Genomic DNA, 19,686 nt, shown 5'->3' with positions numbered 1-19,686 from the left:
TATTCTCTCTCTCTCTCTCTCTCTCTCTCTCTCTCTCTCTCTCTCTCTCTCTCTCTCTCTCTCTCTCTCTCTCTCTCACACAACGTCTCTCTCTCTCACACAACGTTTACAAAAACTTATTTTATTCATTTTTGGTTACAGGTAAATTACATTTTTGGGGACCTTGTTTCTTTTCTCTCTCTCTCTCTCTCTCTCTCTCTCTCTCTCTCTCTCTCTCTCTCTCTCTCTCTCTCTCTCTCAGTGGTATGTATCTCCGGAAAATACTCTACATTTCAGGCTCTTTCATCAGTGGCTTTTCTAAATCTATCTATTTTCTTCAGTTCCACCGACACCTTTTGACACACCCATGAAGTGGGTGGCACCCACTAGACACGACAGACTTGATTGTGTCACGTAGTGTCAAGATTCGAAAGCTCTACCTTGTTCGTGTCAGTCACCGTTGGAAAACTTGAGAAATACTTACAGGTAGAGAATATATTGGACAGGCAACCGTTTATTTTGGTTTATATTATATACTATATATTATGACAATATATCTATTTCGTTATATTTATATTGCTCAGGTTTCTCCAAGGTGAGGCTCAATACTACACTGTTTTCTAGAAATTTTATTCCAGCGGTGACCAGGTTGTGGAATGAGCTTCCTAATCATGTAGTTGAATCAATCTACATTGGTTACCTGTTAAGGCTAGAATTGAATTTAAAATTTGTTTGTTGACTTACAAAGCATTTACAAGTGATAAGCCTAAATATCTCCGTGATTGCTTGGTTCCCTACCCTCAACCTACCAGCGCTGCTGTAAGAGTTAGACATGCTGATGACCCATATAGACTATTCGAAATTAGTGTGAATCATGCAATAGGAGGTAGAACTTTTTGTTATGCTGCACCGAGACTCTTCTACGACCTTCCACTTGATGTCAAGAATAGCAGCGTTCAAGAAAAACCTGAAGACTTACCTCTTTGGAAAGTGTTATAATAGTGATCTGAAAACTATTAAGCCTGAATACAAATGCTAGCGAATAACTGAAAAGATACAGAGCAAAATATTAACTGGAAAGAAATTATTTTCACACACCAAGGCCCGCCTGAACAGACTCTTAGTGTCTGATGGAGGGCGAGAAATAAACCCCTAAAAGTGAAAGTAAAAGTTTTATTTTTTATATAGGTTAATTTATAAAGTATTGTCAGAACAATCAGTTGGATATGACGCTAACGTGAAGTGGTTGATAAAAGAATTCAAGTGTAGGCCTACCTCATAAACAAAAACTGTAGTTTTTATTTTTTATTTTTAGGTGGACCCAATTATTACTGCGTTTATTCCTACTAACTCCAAGGAGGTTGAGTGATGAAGAAGGGCTGGTGTTTGAATATCTGAAGGCCTATAATTACGACTTTGGCGAATATGATATAAAAAAAAATGGGCATGTGATGTTCATGGTCCAGAGGTCCACGCCAGGCTTCACATAACCACCTATCTTATAATACTTAAGGCAGTTTTAGTTTAACAAAACTACCAACCATTCTCTCTCCCCCTCTCTCTCTCTCTCTCTCTCTCTCTCTCTCTCTCTAACACACACACACACACACACAGTGTATTAGAACTAGCAGAAATAATGTTAATAGAAAACAAAATAATTATTGTTATTAATAGGTTGAAAGAAGACGGCACGAGTTACATATATTATTTCATATTTAGTCAACCAATAGAAAATTGGATTGAATACATATAAGTACAAATCATAATTCAATTAGTATCAAGTTATATAATTAAAAAGTTATTTTCATTAATCGTGATCTACTTGAAAATTAGATTATCTCTTTCCCTCACTCCTTTCGAAGTCTTTCTACATATCCTTCAATAATAATAATTTATTCTGCTTATTATCAACGTTACTAGTACTAGCTCTAGTTCTATTTTATACTAGCAATTCAGTGCATATTTTAGTTTAATGATATGTTCCAGATAATTGAGATTGGAAAATAAGCAATTAAAAAAAAAACGCTTAAAACTTAAAAATTAGCTAAACATTGTTGGAACTGTTTTGGTGAAACAAGACAGAAATAAAAACGGAAACCAGAAAGTGGGATACTGAAAAGTGGAAAGAAGAAATAGAAAGTAAAGTGAGCTTAGAAATATATAGAGCGTGGAAAAACGAAATTAAAGAGTTAATTTATGACAATACATTTGCTTCAGTTATATTTTTTAGAGCAAGAACTAATACGTTAAAACTAAATATTGTAAATAGACACAATGGGGGAATATAAACTGTAATTTTTGTGAAAATGAGGAGGAAGATTTGATACATTTTTTGTTATTTTGCCAGGAATAAAGAAAAGAAAGGAATGAAGTAATTGAGCTACAACAACCATACGACGAAGACCTAAAGAAAATAGTAGGATTATTTTTATTTAGTGAAACAAATATGAAAAAGAAAAAAGAAAGTATTTAACCTAATGTGGAAGAAAAGACAAAGCAGTACAAGAAGATAAACGTTAGAGGCGCCGTTGTCAAGGCTATGCCTCACCCCAGAACCTGAACCTGAACTGAAATATTTGGATCCCCCTTATATCAGAGAAATGTATCTGGATAAGGCATCCCTTGTGATGAAAGCAAGATTAAATATGCTCAACTTAAAAGCAAATTTCAGGGGAAAATATGATGACAATTTGTGTGATTTATGCAAAGAGGAAGAAGACACCACCGAACATTTATTTTTATGCCCAAAGTTAGAACAGCTAAAGCATGTAGAAATAAGTTTAGGTATGCTGAAAAATCCTAGCAGAGATCTGGCTGCATTTATAGATAGGGCAATGAATATAAAAGAAGAGTTTAAGAAGCCCAAACTGATTACCACAACAGGTTGCCAAAACTGATGATAGCAAGGTGTTATCCTATCCAATTTCAAAGTAGAAGGGAATAAAAGTAAAGATAGAGAACCTCATTATGATATTAATTTATTTAAGGCACAGATGATATAAACTTAATAACAATAATATGAATAAGCTTAGAAGCTTTGCACCTATCTATAAAGAGATAAGTGCCCGCAAACTTACTTTGCGGAGTGAGCAATAAGGAACCAGGAACCTCATCATCTCTCCTCCCCAGTATTGCCAGATATGGGAATTCATCCCTAGATTTCTTGATTTTGGGTGTCCGATGGGGATATTCAGTGTAAATTTCTATGAAGAGACAGAGATGATTAAACCTTTATATTGTTGCAATTAGTTTCCGTGCACTTACATGTAGTAAGTTGGGTAATTTCTATACAGATTTCGTATATCCTACAGGATCAGAAGAAAATATATTCGTGGACATGGGGATATTTAGGTTGTTTTGGGGATTTTTTATCACGAGTTTTGGGGAGTTTTAGACGCCCCACTGGCAACACTGTGCCTCCCATCGGTCACTCATTACCCCATTGCAACAAGGAACTGCCATATATATTGAACTCTGCCGTGCAACTCTTCTTTTTCCCATTACTGTGAAGGTAATATGCTATAACTTCATTGATATTCTAATATTTTAACAGTTGATGCGGTATTTTTTGTGTGACTAGCCTTTATGTATTTTATAGCCTAGCCTTATATTTGTTTGGAGGTTATTCATTTCCTGCCAGAGTGGACTATCCCCAGAGTAGATTTAGCAGTAGAGGTTCACAAAAGACGTATCTTGGATTCTTAATATGATTAGAAAATGCAATAATGCAGAAACAAACCTAATGACGAAAACAAGATTTACAAATGACACTACTATTGTAATACCTAACCTCACTTTACCCACCCAAATCTTACCTACTGTTACCTTACCTATCCTTAATCTGGGAAAAGACTGCCTTTAATATGTAAGGTAATTATTATTAAAACTTACTTAAAATGTCCAAAGACTAAAGTTTAATTTTCGAAGACATTAAACAATATTAAATTTTGCCTTTTAATCTGTATTTCTAATTATATATTATTTTTAGTTAGATATATGAACTATATATATATTTCCTATTCATTATCTTGTTTTATATATATTTATCTATTTTTTTTTTATATTTAATATTGGTTTAAATCCCCTATTCACTTCATATTCCACCCTAGATAAAATCATTTTTAGTATATAACACAATATTGGGACATTTTAAATCTCACAATTAAATGAATCTTATTAAATTAATCATTTTAATGACAAAAATGTTTAATCTTTATCTTAAATACTATAAATGAAACAAACTCCAATTTAGGCAGAGGGATACGGCAGTTAAAAGCGCCCACCTGATAGGTATAATTGTAAGGATATGGCTAATAGGTTAGGTTAAATTGTTATTTTTGTATTTATTTCCTTTTTAAAATGTGGTTTTTCAGTCATATCTTACTAAAAAGGGCTCTAATTTTTCAAACAGTATAAATATCAAAAAAATTTAATATTTCCCTGTTTCCTTTCCTCACTGGGCTCTTTTTCCCTGTTGGAGCCCCTGGGCTTATAGCATTGTGCTTTTTCAACTAGGGTTGTAGCTGAGCATATACTACTACTATTACTAATAATAATAATAATAAACCTGTTGGTTAATTAATCTCTGTTCGTATGTATGATAGCGGCCAGTGTAAGGGTGTTCGCATGGGGTTGCTGTCCCCCTCCCCTGTTAGGTAAGTAGGTAAGGACACGGCTCGTAGGTTAGGTTAGGTGGTGGAAGTTTGGGTTAGTTGGTGTCCATTTACTATAAACGCGGGAGGAACTGGCCGGTGATATGCAAAGTCCCCTTGTTCTCGATGTAATGTACGATTTAATTGAAGCACTTTTTTTTATATTGTTAATAACGACAAGTTAAAATATTAACGTGCATGTTAATGGAAATCAGAAGCCGAGTCGGATGTTTTAAACGACGCTGGAGTGCAAAGCTACAACTCTCACTCCCCCTTTTATTAAGTATGTATTCACCCCATTATTACCTCCGCCAACGAAGTTGGAAAGAGGTTATGTTTTACCCGCTGGTTGTGTTTGTAATTTGTGTATGTATTTATGAACAACTTCCTGGCCACTATTTGAATTGTAGAGTAATGAAACTTTCAGGGATTAACTTATGTAAAAAGCTCAAAATGATTAAATTTTGGAAGGTCAAGGTCAAAGGTCGAGAAAATGTCCAATTCACGTATGATGCCAAATAATTATCAATCATTCATTTATTCAAATAGACATAAATAGGGTCTTTTACTGAAGTACTTTATTGATAATAATAATAATAATAATAATAATAATAAGAATAATGATATGGCAATACAGTGAACCCTCGCTACTTCGCGGTTCGACCATCGCGGATTCACCACTTCGCGGATTTTTTCCATAACCCATATATATATACAGTAATATATATATATATATATATATGTATGCATGTATTTATGTATATATGTAGGTATGTATATGTGTATACATATATATATATATATATATATATATATATATATATATATATATATATATATATATATATATATATCTAAAGTAGGAAGATGTGATGTAGTTCTAAGGGAAAAGTATGGGAAATATGTCTGGGTAATAAGCAAAGCTCTACCTCCAGTTTGTTTCTTCATTATGATCAGAGATAAATGTAAACAAAACATTGGTTGCCATTTTTTATCGTGCTTTTTAGCGTGTTTAGGAAATGCATGATATAAAATCACCTTTAATATTTGTGCCTGTTTTAGTTTAGGGTACTGTAGTACATGCATTAAGTGTTTTGTACATTAAAGGGTAGTTTGTTAACAGTACTACGTACAAGGGAAGGTTTTAAAAGTCTGAATATACATGTTGAATAAATAGGTAAATATGGTGTCACTACTTCGCGGATTTTCACCTATCGCGGCCGCGACTGGAACCTATCTACCGCGATAAACGAGGGTTCACTGTACACTAACATTATAATATTGAAAATAAAGATAAGTAAATATTAGAATTTTGAAAGTAATTCTGTCACTATTTCACCAAATACCTTATGACAATTATGTAAACTATACAGTACTGTATTTAAAGCACCTAGAAATGATTTATTCCTAAAAGTGATGCAATTATTCCAAAATATTATCAGATATTGACTATTTCAGGCTCTTGATGCAGACGTCCGTTTTTGTACCCTGCGATAAGAGAAGACATGCCACCTACAGCGACTCACGGCTGGGAAGACAAATGTGATTGCTTATGATGGCCCCCTGCCCTATGGGGACTGCCGACATTGTCTTATCTAACTGCGTCATTACTTAACTCTTATTACATACAGTACGAATATACTGTCGTGCTGTTTGTCAAAATGTAGATATGGGTGAGTGATCTAGGTGTAGGATAGGATACCTGAAAGTGATTGCTTTTGTCAGCTTATGTACAATGGCTACTTTCCTCTTGGTAAGGGTAGAGGAGACTCTTTAGCTATGGTAAACAGCTCTTCTAGGAGAAAGGCACTCCAAAATCAAACCATTGCTCTCTAGTCTTGGGTAGTGCTATACCCTCTGTACCATGGTCTTCCACTACCTTGGGTTAAGAGTTCTCCTGTCTTCGGTTAGAGTTCTCTTGCTTTAGAGTACATTCAGGCACACTATTCCATCTTTTTCAATATTAATCTTACCCGATGATCATGTAGCTGTCAACTCTGTTGCCCGACAGAAATCTACGGTCGGGATACGCCAGCGATCGCTATACAGGTGGGGGTGTACACAACAGCGCCATCTGTGGTCAGGTACTCCAGTACTTCTTGTCAACAAGACCTCAATTTTTCCTCTGTCGTGCCACCGGCTAGACCTACTTGGATACGCTGTTGATTCTGGAGTTATTGTTCACGATTTGGTGATGTATTTGCTCTAGAGTTTAGCCTTCGCTATTCAGGAAGCTTTATCATTAGCTTAGCAAGCTTTTGGAATTACTTTGATTTAATTATGGTGACGAAGAGAGTATGGACTCTCTTTCACTTTTAAATGGCTGACCCTTCCCTTAGACGGAAGTGTTGGTGTCGAAGAGAGTATAGACTCTCTTTCACTTTTTATGACCCACCCTTCCCTTAGACGGAAGTGTGTTTAGGTTTTTGGTAATTTTGCTTAACAAAGTTATAGATTTATTTTATATCTCTCCGCCATTTATAGGCCTCTTCGATTAACTTTCCATTTATTATAAACTTATAAAAATTAATTTTTATGTTTGTTTTTATGCGACCTTTCCTAATAGTAGGCGGTCCTTACTTGGAACCGAAGTTAATTAACATTGAGCCCGTCATATCGTTTTTCCTGTTAAGAATTTATGCTATTTTAATTTTATGTTTTTGAAAGAATTTCTTTGATAAGTCTCGTACTGTTTTCAAAGTTGAACTAACGTTTTGTTTAGTCTCCGCAGTTGTTGACGTTCAGAACGTTCAACTTGTGCTCTATCGTTACGATAGAGAGAGAGTATTCACGGTTTCACGTTGCAGTAAGAGTAAACCGATTCTAGCGTTTCGTTCATTCTTTCTTAGCTTAAATGGTTTTAATTCTAATAAAGGAGCTTTTTATTTGGGAAACCTTTCAGTTAACGATATATATAATTGGGCTCATCTCTCAGGTTCTAAGTCTAGAGAGAGAGAGAGAGGGAGAGAGAGGAGGATAAACGTTTCGTTCAAGCGGGTAACGTTGTTCTCGTTTTTTGCTCTTCTCCCTAGTCGATAGAGGGGAAGAAGGTAAAACGTTTCTAGAGTTTTATTCTTGTTCCCAGGCTTTATGCGGTGAGAGATTTTAAACGTAGTTTATTTGATCTAGTGTTTAGTCTCTTTTCCAGCCACTGAATTCTTTATCTTTCATTATGTTTTTCTGTTACATTGTAATACTGTTTTCGCAATTACTACCTTTTAATGAAGGATAGGATTGCGTGTTTCAGGTACAAACCACTTAAAGTTTCGAGTTCAGTGAAATAAGTGCAAACAGAAAATCAAAAGTGATAAAGTGATATGCGCAAAGTTACAGTGTTGCGTTCGAGGGTTCGTCTGTTCGTGCCAGTGGTTCACCTAGTCTGGGACCTCTTACAAGCTCCCAAGCCCGGGGGAGAAGTAATGTCGAAGGACTTATGGGTTCCTCAGGCCTTGATCGACGAACAGACGTTTCCCTCTGTGGTTTCGGGTGTATCTACACACGTTGCCGACGTGATCACCCCACCCACACAAAGACGAGAGAGCCCATTTATTCCTCGTCTGCGGAAGAGGTTTCTCGCAGAAACCATGGACCAAATCTTGCAGCTTTTAAGTGCAAGTCGGTCCCTTCCGCGCAAGTCCAACGGCCTAGGTTTAGCCACTGGGTCAGTTCGGACTCGCTGCAGTACGACAACTGCACACCTCCTAAGAGAGGCTAGGTGGTACCGCAACAGGCAGTAACTCCGTCTGTTGCCGCACCAGCTGTTTTAGACCCTCAGTCACAACGGACAGTAGCCCGTTTGTTGTTGTCTTTCATAGACCCTAGTGGTCCATGCTGCAGACTTTACAGTCTCAGCTTGCTCCTTCATACAGGAGTATCATGCTGGAAGGTTGACAATGCAGCCTGTTTACCTACAACCCGCCGAGGTTGTGCGCTCAGCAGATACTGCGGCTGCCTGCTCCCACACCAGCATGAGCCGCATGCCATGCAGCATGAGCCGCATGCCATGCAGCATGAGCCGCATACCATGCAGCATGAGCCGCATACCATGCAGCATGAGCCGCATACCATGCAGCATGAGCCGCATACCATGCAGCATGAGCCGCATGCCTTACCTCATGCTCTGCATACCATACCGCATGCTCTGCATACCTTACAGCATGCTCTGCATTCCTTACAGCATGCTCTGCATACCTTACAGCATGCTCTGCATACCTTACAGCATGCTCTGCATACCTTACAGCATGCTCTGCATACCTTACAGCATGCTCTGCATACCATACCGCATGCTCCTCAACCCACCGCAGCCCCTCCCACACCTCCTACGGTTGTGCGCCCGGCATGGCTTCATGCTCTCACACTCTTGTTGTGAGAGCTCCTCCACCCATGCACAGTCAACCCTGCCAGATGTTTGATGACTCCCACACACAGAGCACTCCGTTGCCGTGCGGGAGCTATCACAAGCTGCCGTGTTTTGACACGGTGTGTCAGCCTCCGCAACACACTGTGGTTACCGCCACTCGCCAGCAGCAAACTAGTCAGGCAGGAGTTGAGGCTTACCCTCACTGAGAGAACTTAGCTTTTCTCGGATATGGTTCCTGTAGATGAGAAAGTGCTGTTCTCCCTCCTTCTGATATTCCCTTGAGGACTCTGTCATTTGGAGAGGAGCCTTAAGCTGCTTAGCCTCCTATGGACTTTTATTTAAGCATAACATGCTTCCAGGGAGGGTAAATGGTTCCGCTTCAGTCGCTAACCCCGTCTGTTGCCACACCTGCTCCCATAGACCTTGAGCTTTGTTGCAAGACATGCAGTCCAAGCTTAGTCCTTGATAGAGGATTTCTTTTTACGGAGTCAGTGTGTCACTGGGAAGACGTTCAACAACCAGCAGAGGTGACTTGTTGTGACGCGGTGCGGCAACCTCAGCAACCCGATAAAGAGTTGTCTGTACTACCCAGACAGTCTAGACAGTTTCGGGTTGTCGCTGTACTTCCTCGCTTCCCCATGGTTGACAGTTCACAGACTGTGCAGCAGTACCATGATCTTGTGTCCGGCTCCATCAGACGACTGGCTTTTAAGAGCTCCCACAAGTCGTCGCTGTCTGGAGAATCTCAGATGGACTATGGATCTGACCAAGGAACTGGGCCTCCTGGTCAATTTAGAGAAGTCCCAGCTCGTCCCATCCCAGACCTTTGTCTACCTGGGTATGGAGATTCAGAGTCGAGTTTTTTCGGGCTTTTCCGTCGGCCCCAAGGATCAACCAAGCCCTAGAATGCATCCAGAGCATGCTGAGAAGGAATCGATGCTCAGTCAGGCAGTGGATGAGTCTAACAGGGACACTTTCATCGCTGGCCCTGTTCATCAAGTTAGGGAGACTCCACCTCCGCCCCCTTCAGTATCATCTAGCTGCTCACTGGATAAAGGACATGACGCTAGAGACGGTCTCAGTTCCTGTTTCCGAAGAGATGAGGTCTACTCTAACGTGGTGGAAGAACAGCTTTCTTCTCAAGGAAGGTCTACCTTTGGCTGTTCAGAACCCCGACCGCCGTCTCTTCTCGGACGCATCAGACACGGGCTGGGGTGCGACATTGGACGGACAGGAATGCTCGGGAACATGGAATCAGGAGCAAAGGACACTTCACATCAATTGCAAGGAGTTGTTGGCGGTTCATCTGGCCTTGATAAACATCAAGTCCCTCCAGCTAAACAAGGTGGTGGAGGTGGACTCCGACAACACCACAGCCTTGGCTTACATCTCCAAGCAGGGAGGGACTCATTCGAGGAAGTTGTTCTAGATCGCAAGGGACCTCCTCATCTGGTCAAAAGATCGAAAGCTCACGCTGGGAACGAGGTTCATTCAGGGCGATATGAATGTCATGGCAGATCGCCTCAGCCGGAAGGGTCAGGTCATCCCCACAGAGTGGACCCTTCACAAGAATGTTTACAGCAGACTTTGGGGCCTGTGGGGTCAGCCAACCATAGATCTGTTCGCTTCCTCGATGACCTAGAGGCTCCCGTTGTATTGTTCTCCGATTCCAGACCCAGCAGCAGTTCACGTGGATGCTTTTCTGCTGGATTGGTCCCATCTCGACCTGTATGCATTCCCGCCGTTCAAGATTGTCAACAGGGTACTTCAGAAGTTCGCCTCTCACAAAGGGACACGGCTGACGTTGGTTGCTCCCCTCTGGCCCGCGAGAGAATGGTTCACAGAGGTACTGCAATGGCTGGTCGACATTCCCAGGATTCTTCCTCTAAGAGTGGACCTTCTACGTCAACCTCACGTAAAGAAGGTACACCCAAACCTCCACGCTCTTCGTCTGACTGCCTTCAGACTATCGAAAGACTCTCAAGAGCTAGAGGCTTTTCGAAGGAGGCAGCCAGAGCGATTGCCAGAGCAAGGAGGACATCCACTCTCAGAGTCTATCAGTCTAAATGGGAAGTCTTCCGAAGCTGGTGCAAGGCCAATGCAGTTTCCTCAACCAGTACCACTGTAACCCAGATTGCTGACTTCCTGTTACATCTAAGGAACGTAAGATCCCTTTCAGCTCCTACGATCAAGGGTTACAGAAGTATGTTGGCAGCGGTTTTCCGCCACAGAGGCTTGGATCTTTCCACCAACAAAGATCTACAGGACCTCCTTAGGTCTTTTGAGACCTCAAAGGAACGTCGGTTGTCCACTCCAGGCTGGAATCTAGACGTGGTCCTAAGGTTCCTTAGGTCATCAAGATTTGAACCTCTCCAATCAGCCTCTTTTAAGGACCTCACATTAAAAACTCTTTTCCTCGTGTGCTTGGCAACAGCTAAAAGAGTAAGTGAGATCCACGCCTTCAGCAGGAACATAGTTTTCACATCTGAAACGGCTACATGTTCCTTGCAGCTCGGTTTTTTGCTAAAAACGAGCTTCCTTCACGTCCTTGGCCTAAGTCGTTCGAGATCCCAAGCCTGTCCAACTTGGTGGGGAACGAACTGGAGAGAGTACTTTGCCCAGTTAGAGCTCTTAGGTACTATCTAAAAAGGTCAAAACCTTTACGAGGACAATCAGAAGCCTTATGGTGTGCTATCAAGAAGCCTTCTCTTCCAATGTCTAAGAACTCAGTTTCTTACTACATCAGGCTTCTGATTAGGGAAGCACATTCTCATCTGAAGGAAAAAGACCTTGCTTTGCTGAAGGTAAGGACACATGAAGTGAGAGCTGTGGCTACTTCAGTGGCCTTCAAACAGAACCGTTCTCTGCAGAGTGTTATGGATGCAACCTATTGGAGAAGCAAGTCAGTGTTCGCATCATTCTATCTCAAAGATGTCCAGTCTCTTTACGAGAACTGCTACACCCTGGGACCATTCGTAGCAGCGAGTGCAGTAGTAGGTGAGGGCTCACCCACTACATTCCCTTAATTCCATAACCTTTTTAACCTTTCTCTTGAATACTTTTTATGGGTTGTACGGTCGGCTAAGAAGCCTTCCGCATCCTTGTTGATTTGGCGGGTGGTCAATTCTTTCTTGAGAAGCGCCGAGGTTAGAGGTTGTGATGAGGTCCTTTAGTATGGGTTGCAGCCCTTTATACTTCAGCCACCTAAGAGTCGTTCAGCATCCTAAGAGGACCGCTACGCTCAGTAAGGAAGACGTACTTATTAAAGGCAGAGTAATGGTTCAAGTCGACTTCCTTACCAGGTACTTATTTATTTTTATTGTTATTTTGAATAACTAATAAAAATGAAATACGGGATACTTAGCTTCTTTGTTAACATGTATACTGGTCTCCACCCACCACCCTGGGTGTGAATCAGCTACATGATCATCGGGTAAGATTAATATTGAAAAATGTTATTTTTATTACTAAAATAAATTTTTGAATATACTTACCCGATGATCATGATTAAAATGATCCGCCCTTCCTCCCCATAGAGAACCAGTGGACCGAGGAGAAAATTGAGGTCTTGTTGACAAGAAGTACTGGAGTACCTGACCACAGATGGCGCTGTTGTGTACACCCCCACCTGTATAGCGATCGCTGGCGTATCCCGACCGTAGATTTCTGTCGGGCAACAGAGTTGACAGCTACATGATCATCGGGTAAGTATATTCAAAAATTTATTTTAGTAATAAAAATAACATATTACCGTTGACTGGCCAGACAGTACATTAGATCCTTCTCTTTAGTTACGGTTCACTTTCCCTCTGCCTACACATACACAGATTCTCCTCTGTCCTCATACACCTGACAACACTGAGATTACCAAATAATTCTTCTTCACCCAAGGGGTTAACTACTGTACTGTTTGTTCCATAACTAAAATACATACCAGGCTTTGTTCCGTAACTGAAATACAAACCACGCTATTTAATATGGGTTATTACTTCGGCGTAGCTGAAATGACGATCCATTAGAATTTTAACGAGGGTTTACTACCCCACCGCTAGTTAGCTGGGGGGTAGGGAGGGGTAGCTTGCTAAACCCCCCCCCTCCCCCCCCTTCACACACCTGTGAATACTTCACTTTGCTTTTGGCTCGGGTGATGAACAGACGTGTCTGCTCTCACCCTCACTTGACTGCCATTACAATGAACCCTCGCTACTTCGCTGTTCGACAATCGCGGATTCACCACTTCGCGGGGTTTTCCCATAACCCATATATATATACATATCGCGGATTTTCCGGAAAATTCGAAAATACCGCGAAATCTGAAGACAACCAAATACGATATTTTGTTACCTGTATTTCCATTAATACTGTAATTAGTAATATCTGTTCTTACTGATTGTTCATTGTATTACATATGATATATAATTCAGCACAGAAAGAAATAAAACACGAAAAGAGAATGAGATCATACGATAATTCAGTACTGTATACAGTACGTAGTAAAATTAAATCGAACATGAAACGCAAATCAGATGCAGTCATACCATATTAGAATGGTGTAAGGCTGCTGTTGGCTACTACTGTACTACAAATGTAATGGATGTGCTTCTTTTCCATGAATCTTTTGTATGTATACGTACGTAGTACTGCATCCAATAATATTCTTTGTTGCAAAAATCACATTTCGAATAAGCGTACGAGAGAGAGAGAGAGAGAGAGAGAGAGAGAGAGAGAGAGAGAGAGAGAGAGAGAGAGAGAGAGAGAGAGACACACATCCTACAACAAAAGCGTAAAATAGCGTACGTAAAGCTGTATTATTATTATTGTTATTATTATTATTATTGTTGTTGTTGTTAATAAAATTATTATTGTTATTATTATTATCATTATTATTATTATTACAGTACTGTACTGTATTATCATTATTTATTATTATTACGGTATGTACTTAATCTACGTACGTTCGGTATGCGCGGGGCATCTTCTATGAGTTGGTAACCTACGCATCATAGTACTGTAAGACGGGTTGTGATTGGTTCAAGCGCTGATAGATGACAAATCAGAACGCAAGTTTTGTTATCTAGCCTGTGATTGGTGTTTTGCCATCATCTCCTACCCGCAGCATCTAGGTTCTCGCGGGGCTGGATCGTCCACTCTCTGTTACCGCGTATCGCTGAGTAGACGTTCTTAAGTTTGTGAATCTGTGCTGTGTGCGACTTTTTTAAGTTGAACTTTTTGTTACTGTAAATCCTACTGTAATGGCTCCCAAGCGTTCTGCTTCTCTTAAGGCTGGTAGTGAGCCTAAACGCCACCGAAGGATGATGACGATAGCTGAGAAGGTTACACTTCTCGACATGTTAAAAGATGGTAGAAGTTACGCGGCCGCTGGCCGCCATTTTGGCATCAACGAATCTACTGTTCGCTATATCAAGAAGGACGAGGCGAACATTAGAAAGACGGCTGCAATCACCTTTAGCAGATCAGCGAAGCGAGTCGTTACAACGCGTAATAAAACGATCGTACGCATGGAAGGTGCTTTAGCTGTGTGGATTGCCGACTGCCGGAAGAAGAACATAGCGTTGGATACGAACACCATCCAAACAAAGGCTTTGAGCTTATATGAGAATTTTGCTGCAAAGGAACCTAAAGACGACGACGGCAACCATGCTGAAGATGATGATGATGCAGATGATCCTCAACCAGGGACATCCACTGATTCCCAGCCTCAGAAACGTTTTTCCGCCAGCAAAGGATGGTTCGCGAAGTTTCAGAAACGCTTCGCCCTGAAAAGCGTTTCCCTGCATGGGGAGTCTGCTTCCGCTGACACTGTCGCTGCTGAAACTTACGTGAACCAGACTTTCAAGAATATTATCGCCGAAGGTGGATACAAGCCGGAACAAGTCTTTAATATGGATGAGACCGGCTTGTTTAGGAAGAGAATGCCGTCGCGAACTTTCCTGTTCAAAGAGGAAGCCAAAGCCTCTGGCTTTAAAGCATTCAAGGATCGCGTTACCCTCGTGATGTGTGGCAATGCTGCTGGATTTTTGCTAAAGCCGGGGCTTATTTATAAGTCGAAAAATCCTCGCGCTTTGAAAAATAAAAATAAGAATCTCCTTCCCGTGTACTGGATGCATAATCAAAAAGCATGGATTACGAAGATGCTGACCTCCAACTGGTTCCATCAGTGTTTTATCCCGCAAGTCAGCAAATATCTCTTAGAGAAGGGCTTGCCATTCAAGATCCTTCTCCTTATGGATAACGCTGGTGGACACGCAACTGACCTGTCGCATGAGGGCATTCAGGTTGAGTTCCTGCCACCCAACACCACGTCATTAATTCAACCGATGGACCAGGGGGTTATCAGGGCGTTCAAGGCCCTCTACACGAAGAACACCTTGGCGGACCTCGTTGCGTGTGTGGATGCTGCCCAAGATGACGAGGATGAAGATTTTAACTTGAAGGCGTACTGGCGGCAGTACACCATAGCCACGTGCCTGCAGAATATTCAGAAGGCACTTCAAGAGATGAAACCTGCAACCGTGAATGCGAGCTGGAAGAAGTTGTGGCCCGATATTGTTTACGACGACAAGGGATTTACTCCGTCGGAAATCCAACACTCTGCAATACGCAAATCTGTGCAGTTGGCTGCCATAATTGGAGGTGACGGGTTTGGCGACATGACGACTGAAGACGTCGACGAGTTGTTGGACTGCCATTCCCAGCCCCTAACTGACGCAGACCTCGAAGACCTGACGAAATCGGCAAGTGAAGAAGAGAGTGATACCCAGGCAGAGACCCAAGAAAATGTCGAAGAAACGGGGTTAACATTAGAACGGCTTGCCAAGGCCTGCAACCATGCGAAGGAGTTGAAAGAAATGTTGCAAGAGTGGGACGAGGATATGGTTCGCTCGATGCAATTCTGCAACAAGATCGATGAAGACATGACTCCCTACAAAATGCTCTTGGATCGAAAAAAGAAGCAGCGGCAACAACTTCCGATCACAATGTTCTTCCAGCCTCACAAAAAAGAGCCAGTTCCTCCTGCTAGTACGCCTTCGGAAGAAATTGAAGAAGTTTCCCAGGAAGAAGTTGAAGAGGTGTCCCAGGAAAAGACACCTCCGTCTGAAGAGACGTAAAATACTACCTGGCTGCACAGTAGAACACATCATCAGCTTCATCATCATCATTTCTACTGTGCAGCAAATTCATCGCCATCATCATTCAAGTTTTTCTTCAACTTCTTTCGTGGTGAGTACAGTAACAATCTTTATTTTTTACTTTAATATTCTTACTGTACAGTACATTCTAAAACTGTATTTGTGCCTGTTTTATAGTTTAGTACTGTATGTACTGTGTGCATTAAGTTAAAGGGAAGGTTTTAAAAGTCTACATGTTGTAACCTATCATATTTTTTTTGTTTAAAATTTACATTTACGTACGTAAAACAATCTCTCTCTCTCTCTCTCTCTCTCTCTCTCTCTCTCTCTCTCTCTCTCTCTCTCTCTCTCTCTCGTAAATTGTTTTCCTGCTTTTCTACGTACAATACTGTATAAATTATATTTGTAAGGTAACATATTTTGTAAATGCTTTTACTGTAAATACTGTATGTACTGTATCATTATTTATCACTATCATCATGCGCGTTAAATGCCTTGTTTGTTCTGAGCGTGGTTGTTTACTGAGCGTACAGTACTTTATGACGCCGTCGTTTCAGGCGGCGTCATAAAGAAAAACATTTCATTTGGAAGTCCTAAGAAAAATACGTAAACTAAAACATTGGTAATAAAAAAATCAACATACAGTACTGTATAATCAATATAATCGATGCAAAAACTAACCTATACATATATGTGTACACTAAATGAGTTTGTTTCTTCATTATGATCAGAGATGAACGTAAACAAAACATTGGTTGCCATTTTTTATCGTGCTTTTTAGGTGTTTAGGAAACGCATGATATAAAATCGCCTTTAATATTTGTGCCTGTTTTAGTTTAGGGTGCTGTAGTACATGCATTAAGTGTTCTGTACATTAAAGGGTGGTTTGTTAACAGTACTACGTACAAGGGAAGGTTTTAAAAGTCCGAATATACATGTTAAATAAATAGGTAAATATGATGTCACTACTTCGCGGATTTTCACCTATCGCGCCCGCGTCTGGAACCTATCTACCGCGATAAATGAGGGTTCACTGTAATCTGTTTTTGCTTTCTCTTTTTCAACAGTGTGTGTGAAGTTGTCCTCTATTAATAATGCGTCCTGATCATCCTACCAGCGGACCTACCAGTGCAACCTTTCGCTGCAACTTAGTCCGTGGACTTCAGTCCTGGACTCCTCCTAAGGCCAGCTTGCTGGTCTACCGGCCCTCATGGGCTTCATCAGTTCCTGATCATCCTAGCAGTAGACCTACCAGCGCAACCTTGCGCTGCAACTTAGTCCGTGGACTCTTCTATGGACCTTTCACGGTTGCCATCAGTGGATGTTCACCTTTCCAAAGGGCACATCCCAGTTCCTAATCGTCCTACCAGCTGACCTTCTGATATACCAACGCAACCTTACGCTGCTGGTAGTCCTTTGTATTTGGGTCCTGGACTCTTCCGCAGACCTTTTACGGTCCCCATCAGTGTATGCTCACCCTTCCAAAGGACACATCCCAGTTCCTGATCGTCCTACCAGCTGACCTACCGATCTACCAACGCAACCTTACGCCGCTGTTAGTTCTTGGACTGTGGACTCTTCCGTTGACCTTTTACGGTCTTCATCGTGGATGTTTGCCCTTCCAAAGGGCTCATCCCAGTCGTCCTGCCAGCCGACCTGCCGACCTACCAGCGCTACCTTACGCTACAGTTAGTCCTTGGACTTCGGTCCTGGGCTCTTCTGAGGATCACCAGCTCCCTCCTGCAAGCATTGTCATGCGCACCATTGCTTCCTTGCGCGCTCGCAAATGGTCCTCCACGCGCATGCGCGCCAACGGTCTTCTGCGCGCATGCGTGCTAACGGTTTTCCGCGGGCGCCAATGGTCTTCCACAAGCCCGCGCACGCTCCAACTGTCCTCCGCGCCAGTGGTTTTCCGTGCGCGCGCCATTAGTTTTCTGTGCGCCAATGGTTTTCTGCACGTGCCCCAATGGTCCTCCGCGCGCGCCAAGCAGTCTTCTGTGCGCTCGCCAATGCACCCACCCTTGCGCAACCAGTCACGCTTCGGCACATTCTAGGGAGACAGCACAAAACTACACAGTGCCTTACTGCGCGCCAGCACTCTCGTATCCAGTACCCTCCTGCTCACTTGCGTTTGCCAATGCGCCAACTCTTCAGAAAGAACCAGCGCTTGCCTCTTAGCGCTCTTCTGCGTATTCACCGGAAACTGGGCTTCAGCAGAACTTAAGCACCAGCATCATCCTGTGTGCCATTGCATCAGTACTCTCCTGCACACTGGCGCAATAGGCAGAAAAAAGGAATAAAACTTTTTGGACAGGTCACCATTGCCCCATTCCTCTCCGTGCAAACGCATAACATGGCCTCCGGGAAAAGAGGAAAGAGGCTTCACGGAAGGATTCAAGATCCCGAAGATTCCATCTTCTAAGGGGAATCAAAACGGGGAATCCTTGGTCCCTGTCTCTTCTGAAGTTTCTTTTTCCTTGACAGACCACCATCAGCAAACAAGAAAGCATCAACTGACTGATCTCTAGATCACTGTTTACTAATGGCTAGTTCACGGTTTGCTGATTGCTAGCTCGCCGATCACCAGATCGCCAATTGCTAGCTCACCTTGATCATTGATCTCTAGTCCCTCCAATGACTAACGATCTCCGATTGCTAGCGTTCCAATCACCGACTGCTAGTCAATAACCAGTCATCAGCTTGCTGATCAAGCAGCTCATCTTTCTTCGATCATTGAACTCAGCTCGCTGATCTCTGACCAGCCAATCGCCAGCTTGCTGATCTCTGACCAACCAGGAGGGACCATAGTCAGCTTGCTGATCTCTAGCTCACTGATCACTGGTCCACGATCGATCGCTGATCATCAATGGCTTACCATCACCAACTGACTATCATTAAACCATTCTACTGTCTCTCAGGGCTCTCAAACCGGATTACCAACTCACTTGCTGACTGACCAGGCAGCCTTCATCTGCCTGTCAGTTACCATCCTCGGCTCAGACCGCCGATTCACCGATCATTGGTAATTTGCCAGCAGTTCATGACTCAGACTTACTAGTCAACCTCTGCCCGTAGTTCCCTAGATCAGAATGTATACAACATACTTCTCGCTACTGGCCGTTCGCCATCACACTAAAGTGATCAGCAAACGATCGACAACCCTCATCAACGGCTTACCGACAGGGGAGTACTTGCGAGCGCTCTCCAACTGTGCAGTAACCACCACACCCAACCGTTAACCATTGATTAACATTCGCCAGATTGATTCTATTCTAGCAGACTTAGTGGCAACCTTGCATTAGCACCGGAACTTCTGAAGTCTTTTTACCAAGATCTAGTGATCAAGGTAAACCTGCGGAAGTCTTCTCTACTTCCCTCCCAGAATGATTCTAGACACCAATCTCCGCAAACTTTCTCAAAACGAGAAGAACTCCCATCCCAGAGTGACTTGAGTCTGACTGGAATCAGGCCCTTGATCCCTCAGACATTCTGATCCCCATGGGACCAGAAGTTTGGACAAACCTCAAGAGATGGGTGTCAGTCG

General features: G+C 42.1%; 1 long non-coding RNA gene across 1 annotated transcript in view; it reads left to right on the top strand.

Moving 5' to 3' along the window:
- Nucleotides 1-3,385: 3,385 nt before the first annotated feature.
- The window catches only part of LOC137625694 (uncharacterized), a 52,662-nt gene continuing 36,361 nt past the window's right edge, over nt 3,386-19,686 (top strand). Inside the window, exons 1-2 of the long non-coding RNA XR_011040871.1 lie at nt 3,386-3,490; nt 6,090-6,304. This is a non-coding gene — a long non-coding RNA (uncharacterized lncRNA). The remainder of the gene's footprint in view (nt 3,491-6,089; nt 6,305-19,686) is intronic.

The sequence above is a fragment of the Palaemon carinicauda genome, chromosome 32 (assembly GCF_036898095.1).
Source record: "Palaemon carinicauda isolate YSFRI2023 chromosome 32, ASM3689809v2, whole genome shotgun sequence".
Classification (NCBI taxonomy): Eukaryota; Metazoa; Arthropoda; class Malacostraca; order Decapoda; family Palaemonidae; genus Palaemon; species Palaemon carinicauda.
Note: the sequence above shows the minus strand (reverse complement) of the source record. Positions and strands in the feature narration are given on the sequence as shown.